The sequence below is a fragment of the Leucopleurus acutus genome (assembly GCF_964270905.1).
Source record: "Leucopleurus acutus genome assembly, chromosome: 7".
Taxonomy (NCBI): domain Eukaryota; kingdom Metazoa; phylum Chordata; class Mammalia; order Artiodactyla; family Delphinidae; genus Leucopleurus; species Leucopleurus acutus.
Window position 1 is genome coordinate 29277931 of NC_139150.1, and position 20715 is coordinate 29298645.

The following is a 20715-nucleotide window of genomic DNA, read 5'->3' on the forward strand; positions in this document are numbered from 1 at the left end:
ATGTGTTTACAAGTGTAGATTCTTAATAACAATTTGTTAAATGTGTGATGGGATATAGGAACATGATTTTTATTTACCTATAGCTGAGAAGCACAACAATTGAATAGTTTGATAACATTTTCTTTGTGGGAATTTTATGAGAGTGGAATTGTAGTAGGGGGAAATCAATGAGATTAAGACATCAAGGAGGCTCTTGAAATAATGTAAATGCTAGATGAAGAGAATCTAGACTAGAGAGGCTGTCCAGAAATGGATATGGATGCTCAAAATATGGCAAGGGACTTTCAATGAGTTGGATGTGAAAACCAAAAATAAGTCATTAAATATAAATTGAACATAACAAAGATGGACAAGCATTATTTTCTACTCTACAATAAATCTGAGGACTATGGAATTTTTCTCCATTACCCAAATCATAAACTGTTTGAGTGCAGAGACTTTGTTTTTCAGTTGTTTATTATGCATGTCTCATAATAGTTGCTCAGTTATTTTTCAATAAATGCATAAATATAAAGTAAAAAAAACCCAGAATGTCTCAGGGACAAGAGTAGAATTCACAACAATTATGTTTTAATTTTTGAGAAGATCCTTGAAAAAGCAGAAAAGTATCACTTTTATATAGGCATAAGGTTTCTATGCCAACGGTGTTAAAAATAGCTTTGTTTATATACTTCAAAATGTTCAGCAACCGGTATCCAGTGATGGTGGAGCTATTCTTCCTCATTCCTTCTTGGCACATGTCATACCTTTGGAGTTATGAAAGAAAAATCAGCAACATTCCACTTTAATTAGTAGCTGAATATAATTGTCTTACGGAAACTCAGAATGTTGCACTGTTCCTGCATTTTGAAAAGTGCCCATACCTGAACAAGAACAATAAGTAGTCTTGTGAGGCCCTACACAATCCTTAGCTGATTAGTCGACTTAGAGTTTGAGACAGCTGTGCAGGCAAATCATTTTGCATCTGGATATAGATTTTTATGAGACTACATATTTTTTGGTAAATAAACTTGAAGAAATGCTACACCTGTGCTCCGTAAGTGTTGTCAAGATTCTTAGCTGGCAGTTCTTTTTGATTAAATGTGTCATCACAAACTTGTTTTGAGAGCAGTTGTTGCCTTGGCATTGTCCCGTGTGTTTGGGAAGCATAAAACACTCAAAGGAAGTGTTCAGCAAGTCTTGAAAATGATAATGACAGAAAAGAAGCATCATGAAATGTGGGGAGCAAGGTAGGAAGATATTGTGTTGGGGGAAAAAAAATTCAGTATACAGAGTAAAAATGCAGCTTTTGTAGTATTGTGAGTTTGTTAAATTAACATTTGTTAAGTAGAGACTCAGGGTGTCTGCAGTTCAACAAAAGACCAGGGAATTGAAATAGAGCAGTTTATTACTCACAGGTCCTGGAAGAGGTACACACAGCACAGCCTGAAGGGTCACATGGGAAGGTTAAGGCAGAATATAAGCAGAGAGGGCAGCAGGACCTGTGGACTTTATTAAGGTCCGTGGGTAGAGTCCTTTGGGTTCCTAGGCTAAGGTTGGATTGGTCAATACAAACCAAAGAGCAGGTTTTGCTAAGCTACAAAGGGACATACAAGAGGAAGACCCTGGGAGGTGGTGGAGACTGTGGTCCAAGTAGGCCTATTATAATCTCTTAAGCCCTTTTTTTTCTTTTTTTACATCTTTATTGGAGTATAATTCCTTTACAATGGTGTGTTAGTTTCTGCTTTATAACAAAGTGAATCAGTTATACATATGTTCCCATATCTCTTCCCTCTTGCGTCTCCCTTCCTCCCACCCTCCCTATCCCACCCCTCTAGGTGGTCACAAACCACCTAGCTGATCTCCCTCTGCTATGCGGCTGCTTCCCACTAGCTATCTATTTTACGTTTGGTAGTGTATATATGTCCATACCACTCTCTCACTTTGTCACAGCCTCCCCTTCCCCCTCCCCATATCCTCAAGTCCATGCTCTAGTAGGTCTGTGTCTTTATTCCTGTCTTACCCCTAGGTTCTTCATGACATTTTTTTTTGTTCTTAAATTCCATATATATGTGTTAGCATACGGTATTTGTCTTTCTCTTTCTGACTTAACTTCACTCTGTATGACAGACTCTAGGTCCATCCACCTCATTACAAATAACTCAATTTCGTTTCTTTTTATGGCTGAGTAATATTCATTACAAATAACTCAATTACAAATAACTCATTACAAATAACTCATTACAAATAAGTCAATTTTGTTTCTTTTTATGGCTGAGTAATATTCATTACAAATAACTCAATTACAAATAACTCATTACAAATAACTCATTATAAATAAGTCAATTTTGTTTCTTTTTATGGCTGAGTAATATTCCATTGTATATATGTGCCACATCTTCTTTATCCATTCATCTGATGATGGACACTTAGGTTGTTTCCATCTCCTGGCTATTGTAAATAGAGCTGCAATGAACATTTTGGTACATGACTCTTTTTGAATTATGGTTTTCTCAGTGTATATGCCCAGTAGTGGGATTGCTGGGTCATATGGTAGTTCTATTTGTAGTTTTTTAAGGAACCTCCATACTGTCTCTCATACAATTCACATTCCCACCAGCAGTGCAAGAGTGTTCCCTTTTCTCCACACCCTCTCCAGCATTTATTGTTTCTAGTTTTTTTGATGATGGCCATTCTGACCATCTGTGAGATGATATCTCATTGTAGTTTTGATTTGCATTTCTCTAATGATTAATGATGTTGAGCATTCTTTCATGTGTTTGTTGGCAGTCTGTATATCTTCTTTGGAGAAATGTCTATTTAGGTCTTCTGCCCATTTTTGGATTGGGTTTTTTGTTTTTGTGTTATTGAGCTGCATGAGCTGCTTGTAAATTTTGGAGATTAATCCTTTGTCAGTTGCTTCATTTGCAAATATTTTCTCCCTTTCTGAGGGTTGTCTTTTGGTCTTGTTTATGGTTTCCTTTTCTGTGCAAAAGCTTTTAAGTTTCATTAGGTCCCATTTGTTTATTTTTGTTTATATTTCCATTTCTCTAGGAGGTGGGTCAAAAAGGATCTTGCTGTGATTTATACTATACACTCTTAAGCCCTTTAAAAACAGAGAGATTTCTTTAGTTGGTTGCAGGAGAGGAATTCAGATTCAAATTATGAGAGGGATATATGAGAAGGAGGTTCTCCACTGGAGGCTTTGATCAGGAGGATGCTGTAAAGCAAGGACCTAGGAGCGGAGAGTGGTCCCTGATCAACAGAAAACAGGGACTTCAGTGCTAAAATAGCAAAGAATTGAATTCTGCCAGTAATAGAAATGGAAGTGGATTCTCCCATAGAGCCTAGCCCTGCTCTGACACCTTGATTTCAACTTGATAGACCCAGGCAGAGAAATCACTCAAGCCTGCTTGTACTTCTGCCCTGCCATGCTATGAGATAATAAATAGGGGTTGTTTTCAACATCTACCTTTGTGGTAATTTATCATGAATCAAGAGAAAACTAACAAAGTTTTAGTGAGGTTCTGTTAGTGTTAAATTCTCAGCTTTCCTGTACTTATCTTCAGATAATTATTTTCCTCTAAATTTTGAAGATGTCATTTCGTTTTGTGTTTGATTTTTGGGGGGAGGAGTTTGTTCATTTGCCTTCTGTTTTAAGAGGTGAGTTTGGACTTAAGTTTTTTTTTCATGATGTGTATGATTTTATTGACATGATCTTATGATTTTGATGTCCTCTTTTATATCTTCATGCTCATCCTTTTGCTGTTCATTGTGGTTATCATCACTTTCACAGACATTTTTTGATCTTTTAAAATGTATGTACTCGCTTATTTAAATGATTTGCTTTCCAATTGTGATTTTCTCTTTCCTATAAGATTCTTCTTTTCTATTTAGAGAAGACCTTTCAATATTTCTTTTAGGATAGATTTAGTATTGCTGTATTGTTTTAGTTTTTGCTTGTCCGAGAAATTCTTTCTCTCTCCTTCTATTCTAAATGATAATCTTGCTGGATAGAGTATCCTAGGTTGCAGATTTTTCCATTTCAGGGCTTTCAGTACATCTTTCCACTCTCTTCTGGCCTGCAGCGTTTCTGTAGAGCAGAAAAATAAGCAGATGGCCTTATGGGGATTCCCTTATAATTAACTCTTTTGTTTTTCTCTTGCTGTCTTTAGAATCTTCTCTTTAACTTTCGCCATTTTTATTATAATATGTCTTGGTGTAGGTCTATTTGGGACCCTCTTTGCTTCCTTGTACCTGTATATCTGATTCCTTCTTTAGGTTTGGGAAGTTTTCAGCCATAATTTCTTCAAATACATTTTTGATCCCCTTTTCTCTTTCTTCCCCTTCTGGAATCCCTATTATGCATAGATTGGCACTCTTTATATAATTCGATAGGTCTCTTATATTGCTTTCATTTTTTTTTGTTTTTGTTTTGTTTTATTTGGCTTTCTGTCTGCTGTCCTGATTGGGTGATTTCCATTATTCTGTCTTCCAGGTCACTTATTCATTACTCTGCATTATTTATTCTGCTATTCATTGCCTTTAGCTCAGCTTTCACCTCTGCAAATGAGTTTTCTAATTTTTCTTTGTTCCTCTTTCTAGTTTCTTTTTACAGTACTCTGCATTTCTGTAGATAGCCTTTCTTAATTCCTTCAGTATTTTCATTATCTCCTTTTTGAAATCCATGTCTGTTAGACTGAAGAGGTCTGTTTCATTGTACTTTTGGGGGAATTCTCTTGGTTTTTTAACTGGGAGTGGTTCCTCTGCTTCATTTTACTTATATTTCTCTTATTCTGTGAGTTTAGGAGAAACAGTTATCTACTATGGTCTTAGAGGACTATTTATATGTGCGGGTGTCCCCATGTAGCTTGTGTGGATTTAATATATTTGGTGTGAGGGCTGTTTTTAGTATGGATACCTGTCGCTTCTTTCCTCAGCGTGTGCTGGTTGTTATCCCCTTGATGGGGGTGTGCAGATGCAGCGGCTGTTGCCTAGTCCTGGGGTTCTTGGTGGCGGTGGCAGTTCATGTGGCGGTGGCAGCTCAGGCACATCCTGGAGCACTCAGTGGGAGCCAAGGCAGCTTGCAACCACTCCTGGAGCCTGGGTGGGCAGCTGCGGTGGCTAGTGACCGCAGGGCAGTAGTGATGGTTCATGACTGCCCCTGGACCCATGTAGGCAGTACTGGCTCAGGGAAAAAGGCTACAGTCCAGGTCCTGTCTGTCCCTTCGTGCCTCCCCCCAAAAATGGTGACTGGCCTCTAAGGCAGTCCAGGCTTCCTCCATGTACAACCACAGCTGTGGTCGCATTGGATTCCAGCCCCCCTCAGGCTGTTTCCACACAGCCAGTCCCAGTCCTCTCCCCAGTTCTGAGCTCTGAAGCCTGAGTTCCAGCTGCCAGCCCCCACCAGCACAGGTGGTCGTGTGTCTCAGGTTGAGGAGTGCAGGGTGGTGGCACTGACCATCTGTGCAGTTTTCCCTCCACTTTGGCTGCCACAAACTGGCAGTTGTGTTCTCCTCCAAGGCTCTGAAGTCCCCCTCTGTCCCAGCCAATCTCCTCACAGGTGTGGGGACATCCAGGATGCAGGAACCTTTCCTCTTTCACAGCTCCCTCCCAGGGGCACCGGTCCTGTCCCAATTCCTTTCTCCCTTTTTTTCCTCTTTTGTCCTACCTGGTTATGTGGAGATTTTCTTGCCTTTTCAGCAGTCTGAGGTCTTCTGCCAGTGTTCAGTAGATTTTCTGTGAGATTTGTTCCACATGTAGTATATTTTTGCTGTATTTGTGGGAGAAGATGAGCTTCACTTTGTACTACTCCATCATCTTGATTGCTTGCCTGGACTTAATTTTGGATTCTTTATAAATAATCTTTTTTTTTTCTTAGCTGCTTAATAGTCCTGTTTAAAAAACTTAAACTCTTCTAAAAACTCTTTAAAACACAACAGTATGTCTAAGTGTGGACCTTTCTTCCTTCCTTCCTTCCTTCCTCCCTCCCTCCATTCATCCCTCCCTCCCTTCCTTTTTTTCTTTCTTTCTCCCCTCCCTTCCCTCCCCTTCCCTTGCTTCCCTTCCTACCTTCCCTCCTTCCCTTCCTTTGGCATTTTTACACTTCAGCTTGGGAATTCCTCAGTCACAACATAACTAAAGAGCTGTATTGTCTCTAAATCCTGGCTTAATAAGGGAAGGGGAGTTTCCACACTGAACTTAGTTTCATGCTCATTTCCAAGGTTTTGTTTATTGTTCATTTTACAGCCAAAAGAAATGAAGAATCAGATCAGTAGTGATTTGTAGATGTCCATAAGGCAGCTCCATCCTTCCTGCTGTATGTCTCTACAAATCTGTCTTAATATTCATTTTTGGTGTCTGAGGAAGTCACTTATTTTCTTAGCAGCTCTGTAATAATTTTATAGAAGTGATTTTCTAAAATATTGTTTCAGTAACTTTGTGTTGTTTCCACATGGAGAGTTTTTCAAGGTATACAGTTTTCTGAGCAAATATATAAGCAGAAGAGGTCTTGAATGCCATTTAGTTTGTAAGGTAGGTGATGCAGAAGCAATGAAGACTGTCAACATTTACATTTTTTAAGTCACACAGTCGGTAGTGTGAGGAGTAAGTTGAAGGATGAGTTGAAGTAAGTTTCTATTTTAGATAGAAAAGAAAGGAAGATGCAGGAGAATCTCTAGTGGTAAGCTCAAAAAGAATTTGTAAATTGTTGGACTTAAAGGGTAACAAAAAAGAATGAGGTTAGTTTTTAAACAATTTATTACTTGCATTAAAGTTTTGATAGAGTTATTGCTAACCAACCCAGAAAGGAATCAGAAAAGGGAGCGGTAGATTGAGGGATGGTAGTAGCACAAAAGTAACTATTTTAGTATGAATGTTTTGAGATTGATTATATGGAGACAAAACTGTCCCACTAGACATTCGGCATTACTGATTTGAAGTTCAAAAGAGAGGTGACAGGAAGAGATATATGTATTTTTAAAGAAATATCAACAAGTAGAAAAACTTAGCTTTATTACTGGGTGATATTGAACAGGCAGAGTTGACAGCAAACAGAGAAGGGGCACACCATGGGTCAGGACAGTTAATTGTTCTATTACAGAGCAGGGATTAGACCTGGGGAAAATGAGAACTTTCAATAATATGTTCATTTCATTTCTGCCTACCTGTTTCTCTTTTCTAAACGCCACTGATGATAAAGGAAAGACTATGTTAATTCCCTACATTGCTATGCCATTATTAATTGAATAAAAACACATTCCAAAAGTTAGTTTCAAAAAATCTTACTGCACTTCCTGGAAAAACCTGAGGTTGTGGGTTTTAAAAGTTGCAACCTGATCTCCCTCAAGAACATTTTAAACCTAAACAATCTTTTGGAAATGTATTCTACCTCGTTACTCAAATGCTCGGTTCTTTTTCTCACAGTGAAATTAAATTGTGCGTTTCTATGGACAGTTATATTCAACATGTATCTCCAATCAAAAAAAAAAACACACACTAAATGAAGGACGTTTTTCACAGAAGCACTTTGACCATGCTTGTTATGAATTCCGTGATACAGAATTACTGGAGATTGTGGACAAGAAGCGGAATAATTCATCCAAGTGCTAAAAATACTTTGAAAGCATCTTCCCCATCCATAATTCACTAGACATAGTATTCAGAGAACATTGAAACTATGAAATGAAGTAAATCTTACAAAGTTATGATAAAACAGTAGATGGTGACCTAATTCAGAGAGAAATATCAAGGGTTTCTCTTATAACATATGTTTTTCTGGTACAATTTATTTGCAGTATTGCCTGGAGGATACTTTAGGATAAAAGTGTAAAAGTTGCCTTCTGCTGTAATCTCCAGATTTTCCTTGCATCTACCCTTTGTGAGCCTTAACTATTCACATATTTTCACAGAACTTCCTCTACTTAATCAGCTTCCAACTGAAGAACTTTTATACTAATGAATAAAAGCTTCTTTTACAAGTAAGAATGCTCAACTCACCATAAACAGTGTGGTGAAAAAATATATGTATCATTTTAAACGAAGAACAGTTGCATTTACAAATGTGTTTTACAAAACAAGTATTTTATCACTATACTTTTTTTTGGTATTCAATATGATTTGGGGGGCGTATTTCCCACTTACCTTGCAGTTAGTTAGAATTAATTTCTGTTTTTTGACTACACTTAGTTTCTCCAGAAGGAGATCCTCAAGACAAAGATGAGAGTGCAAGTTACTTATTTGATTCCAGGTACACTGTTAGAGATATGGGCAAGTAAGACAGGAACAGGAAAGAAGTCAATAGAGGGTGACTATCAAGTCAGTTACCACTAGAGAAAAAAAATCAGTTCCACTTTGAAATTCTGAGAAACAGTGAAGAACATGTCCTGAAGTTACCAGGAATAGAGAACATTTGGGAATTTGTGTGTATCAGACAACTCTCTTTCTGTCATTTGTTGAGACATGCTTCCAAAAAAAAAATTAATATTCCTGTACTTCCAGGTTGCCCTGCTCTGGCTTAGTGTGCTCCTACAACAAGAAAAAAGTCCTCAGTTGGAGAGTCTCAGGTTTTATAATAAGCCTCAGGACTATGTAGAGGTGAATGATGAGATGATCTGGGCAAGGTACTCTCAGTATTTCCTGTACTTGCAAACATTATGCATCTTTTTTATTAAACATTTAGTCGTTTTGAAATTTCACAAATCAAAAATAAAATCAATACTGTCAGTAATTGCTGAAACAAGTAATATAATACATCAAAATTATACCTTAATAAATAGACATATATTTGTAAGTCATCACTACTTGCATGGTTCTGATATGCAAAAGTTTAGTTACTATGGCATATTAGCCATGCTTTAGTACAAATTTTGCTGCTAGCTCTTCAGTCTAAAAATTACTATATAAATAACAGATGTACACCATGGCCAGTGACCAGTCATCTTACTTCTTCCAAAGTCTGTCAGTTATTGGTCACTGTACACCTATTCAGTTCACACACAGACAGCAAATCATGCTGCCTCCTTGCATTCAGTGATATACCCATGTGACATTTTACAGAGGTGGGTAACTGAAAGAAGGATTGGCCGACTAAGGTGAAAGTGCAGCAAGAAACAAAAAGGGATAAAGCTGGAAGTGAAGTTGGAATTGAACATAAATGGATTCAATCGATGAAATTAGGTGACCATGAAAATATTGGCCCTGCCATAATTTGAGAGGCTCTGGATATGCAGCTAGAGGAACTTAATAAAGGGAATAAATGAGAAAGCGCTTCTGTGACAAAGGAAGACAACGTCACAGAGGAAGTGATATCAATAGAAAACTTCATATTAAAATAATTCTTGGAGATATTTCTTGACATTCAAAGTGCAAAGAATAAAATGTTGGAAGCTGATAGAAAGTTAGAAAGAATATCACAATTCCCCAAGACATAAAAAAGATGCTCACTTTTATCACAAGTTATACAATGAGAAGAAGGAGGCAAGCACTCCTCAAATTATTCTTAATAAGTTTTTACAAAGAAATAAAACTTGAATTATCAATGTTCCTAATATTTGAAATTGCAATGTATAAGATTAATATTTGAAATTGCAATGTATAAGATAAATATTTGTGTTACTACTTGTAATTTTTCTATACATTTATAACTGACAATAAAAGAGTTTTTAATGTGTTGGCAAGCAATTTTAAAGATCATGAAACAATTATAATTTTTTCCATTGGCTATTAAGATCTCTTCACATGACTTAACTTTGCATGGTTATTTTTGTGGTCCTGCACTAATGTGCAATAATGTACTAGATTGCCTAAATATCAATATATTGCTGTATATTTGTTTTCTGTGCATATATCAATATGCCTATATAAATGCATGTAAAGAGAAATCTAATTATTTCCCATCTAAATAACTTTCAAACTAAATCTCTCTTGTAACCAGTTTTTAATGGCTTAGTGTATATTGTTGCACATATATTTTCATGTTCATTTAAACATATAAGCATATATTCAAATACATTATGGCTTATATTATTGGTTTTTTACTGATAAAAATTCTAATAATAAGTATACATTAAAATCTAAGTTGCCTTTTAATCACTTACTGGAATATCATAAACATCAGCGTATCCCATAACTTGCTTCATGTTTGCAAACAAAGGCACACACAGATAACATGCACACAAACTGAATTTTTAATGGTTATCATTAGAAAATGGAAGCATATACATATTTTACAGTTCCTAAATCAAAATAATAAATAATAAATAGCAAGTTCGAGAATAAATTAAGGAAAGAAAAATAGTGTTTACTATATTCCTAGTTGGCAATGATATGACTTTTAAAATTGTGAATGAAACTTACATCACTGAAACTTCTCTTTTTGTATTTATTTAGGTTTTCTTAAAATTTTCACTTTAAGATGTTAATATGGTGGCTTGCATTGATTGATTTTCTAAGGTTAAAAAAGCTTATGTTCTTCTTATAAATCAAGCCTACACATGATTTTTATCTTTTTTATTTTCTTTAGCATACTTTAGACTTGATTTGATAATATTTTAGTTTTGATTTTTGCAACAACACTTAGTTGTTTGCCTTAGGGTTTTCCTTCCTTATATTGTCCTTGCTGGTTTAATATCAAGGCTTTTTATTTTTTTAATTTTATTGGAGTATGGTTGCTTTACAATGTTGTGTTAGTTTCTATTGTGCAGCAAAATGAATCAGCTATACATGTACATATATCCCCTCTTTTTTGGATTTTCTTCCCATTTAGGTGCATTAAGTAGAGTTCCCTGTGCTATACAGTAAGTTCTTGTTAATTATCTATTTTATACATAGTATCAATAGTGTATATGCGTCAGTCCCAATCTCCCAATTCCTCCCACCCACCCCCCTTTCCCGTGGTATCCATACATTTGTTCTCTACGACTGTGTCTCCATTTCTGCTTTCCAAATAAGATCACGTATACCATTTTTTCTAAATTCCACATTTATGTGTTAATATATGATACTTGTTTTTCTCTTTCTGACTTACTTCACTCTGTATGACACTCTCTAGATCCATCCACATCTCTACAAATAACCCAATTTTGTTCCTTTTTATGGATGAGTAATATTCCATTGTATATATGTACCACATCTTTATCCATTCCTCTGTTGATGGACATTAAGGTGGATTCCATGTCCTGGCTCTTGTAAATAGTGTTGCTATGAACATTAGGATGCATGTGTCTTTTTGAATTACGGTTTTCTACAGGTGTATGCCCAGTAGTGGGATTGCTGGGTCATATGGTTCCTGGAAAACCATATTGAGGTTCCTTAAAAAACTAAAAATAGAACCTCAATAATGTTTTTCATAGTGGCTGTATGAATTTACATTCCCACCAACAGTGCATGAGTGTTCCCTTTTCTCCACCCCCTCTCCAGCCTTTATTGTTTGTAGATTTTTTGATGATGGCCATTCTGACTGGTGTGAGGTGATATCTCATTCTAGTTTATGGGGGGGGGAGGTTTGTGGGTTTTTTTTTTGTGGGACGCGGGCCTCTCACTGCTGTAGCCTCTCCCGTTGCGGAGCACAGCCTCTGGACGAGCAGTCCCAGTGGCCATAGCTCACGGGCCCAACTGCTCCGCGGCATGTGGGATCCTCCCAGACCAGGGCATGAACCCGTGTCCCCTGCATCGGCAGACGGACTCTCAACCACTGCGCCACCAGGGAAGCCCTCTCATTCTAGTTTTGATTTGCATTTCTCTAATAGTGATGTTGAGCATCTTTTCATGTGTTTGTTGGCCACCTGTATGTCTTCAGAGATTTGTCTATTTAGGTCTTCTGCCCATTTGTTTATTGGGTTGTTTGTTTTTTTTGATATTGAGCTGCATGAGCTGCTTGTATATTTTGGAGATTAATCCTTTGTCAGTTGCCTCATTTGCAGATACTTTCTCCCATTCTGAGGGTTGTCTTTTCATCTTGTTTAGAGTTTCCTTTGCTGTGCAAAAGCTTTTAAGTTTCATTAGGTCCCATTTGTTTATTTTTGACCACCTAGCAGTGGGTCAGAAAAGGTCTTGCTTCGATTTATGTCAAAGAGTGTTCTGCCTATGTGTTCCTCTAGGATTTTTATAGTGTCTGGCCTTACATTTAGGTCTTTAATGTATTTTGAGTGTGTGGTGTTAGGCAGTGTTCTAATTTCATTCTTTTACATGTAGCTGTCCAGTTTTCCCAACACCACTTATTGAAGAGGCTGTCTTTTCTCCATTGTGTATTCTTGCATCCTTTATCAAAGATAAGGTGACTATATGTGCGTGGGTTTATCTCTAGGCTTTCTATCCTGTTCCACTGATCTATATTTCTGTTTTTGTGCCAGTACTATACTGTCTTTATTACTGTAGCTTTGTAGTATAGTGTGAAATCCAGGAATCTAATTCCTCCAGCTCCGTTTTTTTTTCTCAATATTGCTTTGGCTATTTGAGGTCTTTTGTGTTTCCATACAGGTTGTGAAATTTTTTGTTCTAGTTCTGTGAAAAATGCCATTGGTGATTTGATAGGGATTACATTGAATCTGTAGATTGCTTTGGGTAGTATAGTCATTTTCAGAATATTGATTCTTCCAATCCAAGAGCATGGTATATCTCTCCATTCGTTTGTGTTGTCTTTGATTTCTTTCATCAGTATCTACAGTTTTTTGTGTACAGGTCTTTTGCCTTTTAGGTAGGTATATTCCTAGGTATTTTATTTTTTTCTTTTTATTGCAATGGTAAATGGGATTGTTTCCTTAATTTCTCTTTCTCATCTTTTGTTGTTAGTGTATAGGAATGCAAGAGATTTTGTGCATTAATTTTGTATCCTGTGACTTTACAAAATTCATTGATTAGCTCTAGTAGTTTTCTGGTGGCATCTTTAGGATTTTCTATGTATAGTATCATCTTATCTGCAAACAGTGACATTTTTACTTCTTTTCAAATTAGGATTCCTTTTATTTCTTTTTCTGCTCTAATTGTCATGGCTAGGACTTCCAAAACTAAGTGGAATGTGTGTGTGGGTTTATTTCTGGGCTCTCTTTTCTGTTCCATGCATCTGTGCATCTGTTTTTATGCCAGTGCCATACTCTTTTGATTACTATAGCTTTCTAGTAAAGTTTGAAATTAGGGAGCATGATACCTCCAGCTTTGTTTTTTTCTCAAGAATGCTTTGGCTATTCAGGATCTTTTCTGTTTCCATAGAACTTTTAGGATTGTTTGTTCTTTTTCTGTGAAAAATGTCAATGGAATTTTATAGAGATTTCATTGAATTTGCAGATTGCTTTGGGTATTATGGACAGGTTAACAATGTTATTTCTTCCTATCCATGACCATAGGATAGCTTTCCATTTATTTGTGTCATCTTCAGTATTTTTCATCAGTGTCTTATAATTTTCAGTGTATAATTCTTTCACTTCCTTGGTTAAATTTATTTCTAGGTATTTTGTTCTTTTTGATTAAATTGTAAAAGGGATTATTTTCTTACTTTCACTTTCTGGTAGTTTGTTATTAATGTAGAGAAATGCCACAGATATCTGTATATTAATTTTGTATCTTGCTGCTTTACTGATTTCACTAATTAGTTCAAATGGTTTTTGTTGGAGTCTTCAGGGTTTTTTTTATATATATAGTATCATGCCATCTGCTAATGCTGACAGTTTTACATCTTTCTGATTTGGATACATTTTATTTCTTTTTTCTGCCTAATCATTCTGGTTAGGACTTACAAAGCTGTGCTGACTAATAGTGGCAAGAGTGGGCATCCTTGTCTTGCTCCTGATCTTAGGGGAAATATTTCAGCTTTTCACTGTTGAGTATGTTAGATGTGGGTTTGTCATAGGTGGCCTCTTTTATGTTGAGGTATGTTCCCTCTGTACCCACTTTGTTGAGAGTCATTTTTCATCATAAATGGATTTTGAATATTCTTAAATGATTTTTTCCATCTATTGAGATGATTATATGATTTTAATCTTTTATTTTTTTAATGTAGTGTATTACGTTTTTCAATTTTTAGTTGTTAAACCACCCTTGCATCACTGGAATAAATCCCATTTGATCATGGTATATGATACTTTTAATGTGTTGTTGAATTTGGTTTGCTACTATTTTATTGAGGATATTTGTACTTATGTTCATCAAGGTTATTTGCCTGTAACATTCTTTTTCTTTTTTCTTTGTGTGTGTGTGTTGTGTGTGTGTGTGTATGTGTGTGTGTGTTGTCCTTGTTTCATTTTAGTATCAGGGTAATGTTTGGAAAAATTTGAGGATAGATCTTAAATCTTTGAATGTTTGGCAGAATTCACCAGTAAAGCTGTCTGTTGCCACACTTTTGTTTGTTGGGAGGTTGTGATTACTAAGTCAATCTCCTTACTAATAATTCATCTATTCAGATTTTCTACTTTTTCATGGTTCAGTGTTGGAAGATGGTATTCTTCTAGGTATTTGTACCTTTCTTCTAGGTCCTCCTGTTTATTGGTGTATTATTGTTCATAATAGTCCTTTTGATCCTTTATATTTCTGTGGTATGAGTTGTAATTTTTCCTCTTTAATTTCAGTATTATTTATTTGAACCCTCTCTGTTCATTCCTTGGTGAATCTAGCTAAAGCTTTGCCAATTTTGTTTATCTTGTCAAAGAACCAGCTCTTAGTTTGATTTTTTTTTCTTTTGTCTTTTTAATCTCTATTTATTTACTTACACTCTGATCTTTGTTATTTCCTTCCTTCTACTAACTTTAAGCTTTGTTATTCTATTTCTAGTTCCTTGAGGTGTACAGTTAGGTTGTTTACATGATATTTTTCTTGTTTTTTGAGGTAGGCATTTATTTATTGCTATGAATTTCCCTCTTTGCACTGCTGTTGCTGCATCTCATAGATTTTGGTATGTTGTATTTTCATTTTCAGTTTTCTTTAGTATTTTTTAATTTCTCCTTTGATTTCTTTGGTGACCCATTGGTTATTCAGTAGCATGTTATTTAATCTCCACATTTTCGTGATTTTTCCTGTTTTCTTCATGTAATTGATTTCTAGTTTATACCATTGTGGTTGGAAAAGACATTTGATATAATTTCAGCCTTGTATTTATTGAAACTTGTTTTGTGGTCTAACATGTGATCTATCCCAGAGACTGTTCCTTGTGCATTTGAGAAGAATGTATACTCTGTTGCTTTGGGATAAAATATTTTGTGTATATCAAGTCTTTCTGATCTAAATTATCATTTAAGGCTAATGCTTCCTTATGGATTTTCTGTGGATGATCTATCTATAGGTTTAAGTGGGGTGTTAAATTTCCCTACTAGTATTATTTTGCTGTCAATTTCTCCCTTTAAGTCTTTTTATTTTTGCTTTATGTATTTCGGTGCCCCCATGTTGAGTGCATATATATCTGTAACTCTTACATATTCCTCCTGGTTTGACTTCTTTTTTAATATATAGTGACCTTCTTTGTCTTTATTACAGTTTTTGTTTTACAGTATATTTTGTCTCATTGAGCATAGCTACACCAGCTTTCTGTTTGTTTGTATTTGCATAGATTATCTTTTCCCTTTCTTCAGTCTGTGTGTGTTCTTATTTCTGAAGTGGGTCTCTGGTAGGCACATGTAGATGTCCTGATTTTTTTTTTCATTCAGCCACTCTATGTCATTTGATTGGAGAATTTAGTTCATACACATTTAAAGTAACTATCGATAGGTATGTTCTTTTTGTGATTTTGTTCATTGTTTTCTGGCCATTTTTGTAGTTTCTGATGGCTTTTTACTTTTTCTTTCTTCCCTTGTGGTTTGATGGCTTTTTTCACTGTTATATTTAGGTTTCTGTCTCATTTTCTTTTGGGCATTTACTATATGTTTTTACTTTTTGGTTACCATGAGGTTCACATGTAACATCCTATGTATATATTGGTGTGTTTTAAGTTGATAGCAATGTAAATTTGAACAAATAACAGAACTTTATATTTTTACTCCTCCCCAAATATTTTATATGTATATAATATATATATATATTTTTTACATCTTTATTGGAATATAATTGCTTTATAATGGTGTGTTAGTTTCTGCTTTATAACAAAGTGAATCAGTTATTCATATACATATGTTCCCATATCTCTTTCCTCTTGCATCTCCCTCCCTCCCACCCTCCCTATCTCACGTTACCTTTTACATATTTTTATTTTATGCATTCTTTAAATAGTTATTTTGGTTTTAATTAATTTTACTTTTATCTTTTAACTTTAATACTTGCTTTATAAGTGATTGATCCATTGTCTTTATTATACATTACCTTTCCAATGAGATTTTACTTTGGTAAGTTGTCTTCTATTATTTAGTGCCATTTCTTTTCAGTTTAAAGAAGTCCCTGTAACATTTCTTATAAGGCCAGTTTAGTGGTGATGAAATCCTTTAGCTTTTGCTCATCTGGAAAACTGTTGATCTCTTCTCCAATTCTGAATGATAACCTTGCCAGGTAGAGGATTTTTGTGTGTGTGTATGTGTTTTTTTTTTTCTTTTCTTCTCTTTTTTTTCTTTTTTATTTCACTCTTGCCAGAGATTGATGTATTTTTAACAATTTTCAAAGAATCATGTTTGGATTATATTGAACTTCTTTATTTTTCTCTTCTGTGAGTTTGTTCTCATATTTATATTTCATGCTTTCTAATATGTTTAGCTGTATGTTTTTTTTTATTTTTTAAATTTCCTGAGGTGGATAATTACTCTGTAAATTTTCAGTGTTCTTTCTAATATATGCATGTTAAGCTATACATTTTGCTTTCTTTGCTATTTTAGCTTCATTAAAAGTGTGAATTCATAATATTTTTATTTGGTTAAAATATTTTCTAAAATCCAGTATGGTTTGTCAGTCCATAGGTTACTTATGATTGTAATTTTCATTTTCCAAACATATGATGACTTGCTAGTTATCTTTTGGATATTATCCCCAATATATTTGCATTGAAGTTAGAAAGCACACCAACATTTAAACCATTTTTTAATCATGTTTATCTTGCTGTTTGTGTGAGCTCCCTCCAAGACAGTTTCTTTATCAACACATCTGACCTCAGGCAACTACTGACCTGTCACTATCGATTTGGGGTTTTTTGCAGAGTTTCACAAGAGTGGAATCACAAAATATGTATGTTTTGTGTCTGGCTTTTCTAGTTATTGAGTGGGAATGTTTATCTGTCACAAGGTACTTAATCCAAGTCAGAAGAAATGGTCCTCCTTGATAATTTTCAAGTTAACTTTAAGGTCTAAATTACATGCAGTAAAATACTTTCAGTTTAAGGGTACAACCTGGTTAGTATTAACAACACTAACACTCATGTACCCAGTTAACTATTTAAGTAATAAATATTTTTCTTCACCTATAATACCCCTTTGTAGTAAATCTCCCCATCCCTAAAAACAAGACACCATGGGTCTGCTTTATGTCACTTTTGACCAGTGTTTATTTTTTTCATTTCATATAAGTTTCATTTCAAGTTAATTTTTTTCATAATGGAAATTTTTTTTTATAATATGAGCATCCATTTGGTTAAATTCCATTGCCAAGAGACTATTTGTTCTCTGTTGGATTAACTTGGTGGTTTGTCAAAAATCTATTTTGAAGTAAACATTCTATTCCATGTGATCTATAAATCTATATTTAATGAACATGAAACTCTTTTGAATGTCTCCTTTCCCCTCAGTCTTGAAACAAAGACCATTTAAAAAATAATTTCTTGTAACTACAATTGTAGATTTTTCACAGATGCCCTTGAGCTTCCTTGTTTGGGGTGATGTGATGGAAAATGTTTAGCAATCAATTTTCGGGAAGTAGGGAGGAGGCCATGATTTGTAACACTTGCCAGTTTCCATGTTATCAATATGATATTAATTGAAATGCAGAATTACTGAAAGTTTAAGAGTCAGCTCTCTTGGGCTAGCTCCTGCATATCACTGATTCCTAGGTTACTGGATATTTTTATCACTCTCACTGAATGCATCCATATTTAGAAGCGGTCTATCTTTTTAAAATAAATTGACCTCTTCTTATTATACAATATCCCTCTTTATACTTTCAGATAATCACTTGCCTCTGTGATTCATTACCTCTGTCAATTTTCTGCAGTTCATTTTGGTTTCTACTCGTGTTTCTTGATTTCTTTTCAAGTATGCTAAACATTTGTAAAACTTGAAGATATTGGGAGTATTTATCAGATCATCTAAAAACAGATTATGCATAAAAAGAAGTATGACCATTTTTATTCATTAAATTTTTACTATATGCCTTTTAATAACTAAAGTGTTATGGCTATACATTTTCCTCTGAGTATAGCTTTTACTGTTACCCATTTCTCACTATATACCCAGTAGTTTGTAATGTTTAGTTCTGATTTCCTCTTTGGGAGAATGTCTATATAACAACAAGTTTATAATCAGGGAATGTTGCCTGAATATATAAATCCTTATTAAATGTGTTTTATGTTTTCCTTATATCTACTTTGAACATTTTTGTATATTTTCTATATGCATAGTAAAGATTGTTTAGTTTACTCTCTAGTACAGGAGGATGTGAGTGGTTTATACATGGAAATATATATGATTGGCTCATTGATTATATTGGTAAGTTTCCTTTATCAAAACTTACATTTATTTATTAGATTTGATTGATTCTGGTCAAGAGAAATTGACATATTTCATCCTAATTATTTTTAAATCAAGAACGCTTTGTATTTATGTCATGTTTTACTTAATATTTGCCTAATATATTGTTTGGTATATTCAGTTTTAAATTTTTTAGAGTAGCTTCACGTCCATCTGAACAAAAACAAACATACCTGTTACACACTCAGCATGTATTTACAAAGAAAAATGATTTACTTTACAAATGTTTGTTAAACTACAGCCACATACTAATCTTAACTACAACCTAGAGTGTCTCTTCCCTTGATAGTGTATTTTAATCCTTTTGGGATGGTGAGGATTGCCATCCAAGTTGTGGATTTGTCATGTAGTTGATGCTCTAAAATATTATTGTGTTAAGGAGGAAGAAAGTATGTAGTACATTAATATAATCTTTTTGTAAAAGTATTGTCAGGAACTTCTGGATCCAAAATATGCCTAAATCACAATTTTATTTTCCTCTTTCCAGTATTTCCTAATGTTTTATTTTTCTCTAATTCTTCCTTCTGAATAACTTTGTTAATTTTTTCTTGATTTTCTATACTTATATCATCCTATCTCAAGTTCTTGAAGATATTTTGAGTACAGGGATCTCTAAGTGAAATACTAAATTAAGGATCATTCTATAAGTAGTTTGTGGAAAATTGTGGAAACATCAATTCCTTGTTACTTGGTATACAATGGATCTCCTTCTCAAGGACATAACTCCCATATTTGCCAGGGATTTTAGGGTAAAGAAAAATTTAATTTGACTGTCTATATCTATCTATTATTTATTTTTGGATCAGAAATATTTGGTTCTCTTTTATGGTAAATAATAATTTGCTCATATTTCAGGATCATTTTGAAACAGAGAGGGGAAGGAACTATTTATCTTACCATACCTGATTCCCTACAGGGTCAGCAGCACAGCTAAAATGTCCATTGAAGAAAATATTTTTAAAAATTACATTCTAAGTTTTCTTTCTTTAAAAGTGTTTAAGTTAAATTGTTAAGCAAGTACCATAATGATTCTTCTCTCTGTTGTTCAGAGAAAAGGCTGTTTTTGATGGGGAGAAGAGGTGTAAAATATCTAATATACCACATTTATAAAATACTTTTATTCACTAAGCTTTATTAAGTTTACTTTTACAACTTTCACTAAGAGGGTTTTACAATGCGTTTGGTATTGGCAAATACTCAATAATTCCCCAGCACGTGTGGAAGTGCAAAATAACACTTCCAACCTTTAAGACCAAACACTTCGGTAAATACCGCAGATGCCAAATTACTCTAGCAGGTACTAAATTGCTACTAGTGTATCACCTTGGGATATGATGAAGATAAATGGCGTACTGTGCATTCCCAGTATTCCACAATTACTGGAACACCTGTGCTAAATGACCTGGTGCTAATACACCATAAACATCCTCACAATGCTCAAAGGACCTTCTAGTTTCACATTTCAACTTGCTTAGCAGGGCCTCAACTTAATGTAGGTGTTGGAAATGTTTCATCTATACTTGACACTGCAACCACATAGTGACATACTAGTATCATATCCCTGGAAGCTGACTTTGTAGTATTTTCTTCTATCCATTCTTATCTCATTTTTTCTGTAAGAGTATGTATATGAATTGTCTTCACACCTTCGCCTTAATTTGAGACCTGTATCATTGTCAGCAATGCTTGATGCCGTTATCACTGTAGTTCTAGCACCTGTGTTTTTTAGCAAATGACCTTTGGCTCATATAAGCCCTCACATGCAATATATAGGTTTTAAAGCTGACAATAACATATTAAAGGGAGATGCCTGCAAATATATGTATAGTTGTGGACCTGGGTCTATTTTTACCAAATTTAAACATTAAAAAACAAATATCTATGTGTATATGTATCAATGAATTTATGATAGTATCCATAGTTACTATGAATTAAGATTCTGCTATGCCTGTTAGACTATTTTAACAACTTTATTGAGATGTAGTTCACATACCATATAATTCAACATTTGAAAGTGTACAATACAGTGTTTTTAATATATTTATGGGGTTGTGTGATTATTACCACAATCTAATTTTAAAGTAGTTTTGTCCCC